The sequence below is a fragment of the Sinocyclocheilus rhinocerous genome, unplaced genomic scaffold (assembly GCF_001515625.1).
Source record: "Sinocyclocheilus rhinocerous isolate Xijiao unplaced genomic scaffold, SAMN03320098_v1.1 scaffold480, whole genome shotgun sequence".
Lineage (NCBI taxonomy): Eukaryota > Metazoa > Chordata > Actinopteri > Cypriniformes > Cyprinidae > Sinocyclocheilus > Sinocyclocheilus rhinocerous.
Genome location: NW_015655401.1, coordinates 1,020,916 through 1,025,397, shown reverse-complemented (window position 1 = coordinate 1,025,397; position 4,482 = coordinate 1,020,916). Strand labels below are relative to the sequence as shown.

The following is a 4,482-nucleotide window of genomic DNA, read 5'->3' as shown; positions in this document are numbered from 1 at the left end:
ATATGACAACTACATCTCTTTATACAACCGTTACTACTGACAAAAATACAGCCAATTTGGTCCAAATATATGTCTTTCTACCCACAGCAGAGACACTATTGCAGCAACATGCAAGGAAGACTACAACTGTGACCCTAAGAAAACGGTGCAGTGATGATAAAACCATTGTACTGCGATATATACCATGATATTGAAATATGTTATCCATGGGCCATAGTACTTTGCGTGTTACCATTGTATTTTTTCTACTGGTGTGCCTTCATACAATTACATGCCTTTTCAACAAACAAGATTCTGACTTTTTAGGCATACACAGGTGTGGATCCTCTGTATTCAGAAGACAAACAACTTCAGTGCTTCAATATACTGTTTTAGAGGCTTTGAAGCTGCTGGGTGGAGCTGCATATGCTAGTTGCTATGAGGGATGTTATAATTTCCTCGTGGACCAGTAGAATAGGTCATGCGATTACAATATAAACTCAGTGCTTCATGTCAACGCCCTAAATGACAGCATGCTAACATCATAATGGCAGATACACAGTCATGTTTTTGGGGTAGCTTTGTGCGTAGACTGAGGTATGTTCAGTTGAAGCAAATATTCAGTAAGGTTTCCTTATATGAAACCAAAGTGTCAGGGACAGGTGGTCACTTGATGAAACATAATTAATGTTATTGTTGAAGCAGAAATAATAATAAACTGAAAATTAGATATTGGCAATTAACTGTAATAAGTTTAGGATGAAGTAGTAAAATTGGCCTACTAAACCTGAAATAAAACTAAAATGCCAAATACATTTTTTTATAAAATATAATTTTTATAAAATTCTTAAAACATTCAAATTAAATTAAAAAATATATATAAATATAAAATGCATTCAAAATGTACTTTATTTGAAATACAATACATATAGGTAGGCCTTCGTAATGACATAAGTACTGCCCACAAAAAATATCCAGTCAGAAATTACAGTGAGAATCTTATTGAAATGACTGTGCTTTCTATTGTAAATGTCAGGCTGTATATGCTTACTCCTTACATGTCAATCATTATGACGACAAGGGGGTTTTTAAGGTATGCATAAGCAGTTCTTTTCACCTGAACATGGTTTCCCACGGGCACAACAGAACAACAGCATCTGTGGCTTTTCAGGTTTCAAAAATAATACGAGATACAGACACACATATCTGTCAATGAACCATGTTTTCTTTTTTGCGGGACTACAAAGAGATGTACGGCATTGCTAAAAAGTTGTGTAAAGCAAGATAATGAAAGTCCAATATAGACTATAGTTATCTATTAAACTGCTGTATGCCACCTGCTGAGCCAGAAGCCGTGAAACTGCAGATGTGAGTAATACAGCTATCTACACATAGACTATCAAAGTGAATTTAAAACAAACATTAAACACAGGATAATACACCAACAGTCTTTCGTATTCTGTTCATTCATCATAGAGCAGGTAAAAACTTAACCAGTCACCAGAGATTTAATCAGGTCATTCAACAGCATGAATTTATTTCAGTGCTAGTATTTAAAAGCATTCAATGTACAGACATTTATACCTTCTGATATGACTAAACTGATTCTGACCATGTCAAATTATATCAGAAATAATCAAATATCAAACTGTGTATGAAATGGGTCTGCCTATATTATGTGTCAGTCATATATATTATTACTGTGTAGTATTACATTCCTATAAAGCCACATTTATAGGACTACACACATGCTATATATTGTTAAACTTCATAATTGCAGTATTCTAAAAATATTCATCAAGCGTTAATATGCTCCTTCACTTTTCCTTATACAATTGTAAGCTTATCACATGGCACCTCTTCATGCTCACTGGCTTCCTCTTGTTTACATGAAATCCAGTATAATTGTGTTTTTAAATGAATGGTAAAAGCAGCTTTTGCGCACATCAGGGCCATACTCAGGGCGGTTGACTACAAAACGCTGCCCAAGCAACTCTACAGGAAGTGATGAACTTTCACTTTAGCCAGGACATTTGTAGAGCCTTCATCCATAGTTCTTCATCATTAAAATCTCTGGAAAATAAAAAAAGGTTTAAATATGCTACATGCATAGAGATATATTGATATATATTATATAAATATATATTAGATACACATATTTATATATAGATACAGAGATACAGATATAGTGTAGGGTGTGGGCGGCATAAAGTAAAATGGGATGGACCGAAATTGCGACCAAGACATCTGAACAGAAACTGTTACTTTAACAGATCCGATAATATTTAATGTACGTGATATGATCCAGGTTTTAATGTAAACACTGTCTGATTATGATGTCCTGCTGGAGAACTCGCTTTTACATTGAATGAGACACTTACTGAGCAAAACCAGTAGGCTGACTTATAACCTCGAAAACAAAGGCACACAAAAAATCCACGCACAGGAAGAATGCACAAATACACAAACATTGTGCAGGATGTGTAATGCAAAAATGAACCAATACATTCATAAATGCATCTGTAGATTTGGCTAAATGTGAATTTTAGTTTTTAGGCAAGAATTTTCATTTCAATTCATCACTACAGAAACTATTTTGAAAGCCCCTATTCATATGCATAGAATTTATCCTAAAGACATGTAATGTAAATAAGTGCAATGCTGTTATAGATTACAGAAGTATAGATTCCGGTCAGCAGTATCTTTTTATGACTAACATGTTTGGGAAATATCTTTTTTTTTTCTTAGGGCTGTACCATTACTTTCAGACTGGGACTTTTTGATTCATACAGGACTGTGACAATAGGAAGAGAATTAGGATCTGTGGACCCCCAATTCTCATGCCGACCACACATTGCTGTTTTGTGAGGCAGTCATGTGACCATTAGATATCCATTACACCTGAACAATATCTCACTGTGCTTCCATCAGCTTGTCATGCATGTGCTGCTCTCTGTTACTTAGCACAGAGGAAGTAGTGTGTGTATAAAAACCATTACGCCTATGGGATGTCCCCACTTTTCACAAAAACAAACCTGTGTGTGTGTGTGTGTGTGTGAGACAGAGAGAGGTGGGGGAGAGAATTAAAAACAGAGGTAAGAGCGATGGAAAATGTCTGTATGTGTGATGGTATAAATATGTATGTGAGCCAAAAAAAAAGCATGTAGCTGAAGAGAAAGCAGTCTTAACATTATTAATTTGCCTAGTAATACAGAGGAGACCTTTAAATGCTATCAGTGAAGAGACTTATAATTGCCTAATCTGTTGACTGACAATTTTACTGGTTAACTGATTCAGCTAATTTACAGCCTGACTTTAGTCTGATTTACTGACAGTTCGTGACCATGGTTTGAAGACGATTGCAACAAACTTGACCTAGTTGGTTATTTTTTTATATAAAATGTAGGAAGTGTGAAATGACGTTTACTCCTTGTTTGAAGGGTTTTGTCTATTGTGGTGTAAATAACAAGCTCATGGCTTGTATGAAAAAAATTTAATTTTGAAAATGTACAAATCCTCAGGCCATTTATATCAGAACAGATTCAGAGAAATGTAACATTACATCAGTTGCTCACCAATGGATCCTCGGCAGTGAATGGGTGCCGTCAGAATGAGAGTTCAAACAGCTGCTAAAAACAACACAATAATCCACACGACTCCAGTCCCTCAATTAATGTCTTGTGAAGTGAAAAGCTGCATGTTTGTAATAAACAAATCCATCATTAGGATGTTTTTAAAATAGAAGTCCTCTGTCCATAAAATTGCATTCTCCAGTCATCTCATCTGAATCAGTCAATCATTTAACATCACAAGGTGTTAATCGATTAACTGGATTATTGTGATGCTTTTATCCGCTGTTCAGGCCTGAGGGTGAGTACATTTTTAGCAAATTTTCATGTTGTGGTGAACTATTCCTTTAAATTCCTTTAAAACAAATCTTACAGGAGATCGTCTCGGTTACGTATGGTAACCCTCGTTCCCTGAAGGTGGGTAGCTCTAGCCAGGCTCCCAGACACCGCGCAAGTGGCGTCAACGGAACTACAGGCGTACCCGCAGTGGGGCAGCGCGGAAGAACGCAGGGACCCGGCCCGGGCGTCTCTTTGCCGGTCCGAGGCGGGGTCTGGGTGTGTGTAACACTGACCTGCGTTCGAGCAGAGGGTGCGTGGGTAGTCCGTTGGTTCGTCCTCCCGATCCGCCCACTGCTGCTCACTGGCGAGAGAGGAGGGTGAGTGTGATACGGCTCTGGACCGTCCACAGCCCCCCGTCCCCTCAGGGGACCCAGAGATAGAAGAATTTGCTCTTTTGTCGAGTATTTGGGTACCACTGACCGAGAGGAAAAAAAAAGGCCCTCCTCCGGGGAAGGGAGTGGTGCGTTCACCATCTCCCGAAGAGCAACTGCCTCCATCTCTGGGTCGCCCGTCTCAGGGCTTCTTGCTCTTTCGCTTACCACCAGGTCTGGAGGGGGCCTGGACGGGGCGGGGCGGCTGCCCTGCAACCGGCTCC

At 38.6% G+C, this 4,482-nt stretch overlaps 1 protein-coding gene across 1 annotated transcript in view; it reads right to left on the bottom strand.

Moving 5' to 3' along the window:
• Positions 1-917: 917 nt before the first annotated feature.
• The window catches only part of LOC107718107 (carbonic anhydrase-related protein-like), a 14,714-nt gene continuing 11,149 nt past the window's right edge, over positions 918-4,482 (bottom strand). The window contains exon 9 of the mRNA XM_016525059.1: positions 918-2,052. The gene's annotated coding sequence lies outside the window, so the exon portion shown is untranslated. The remainder of the gene's footprint in view (positions 2,053-4,482) is intronic.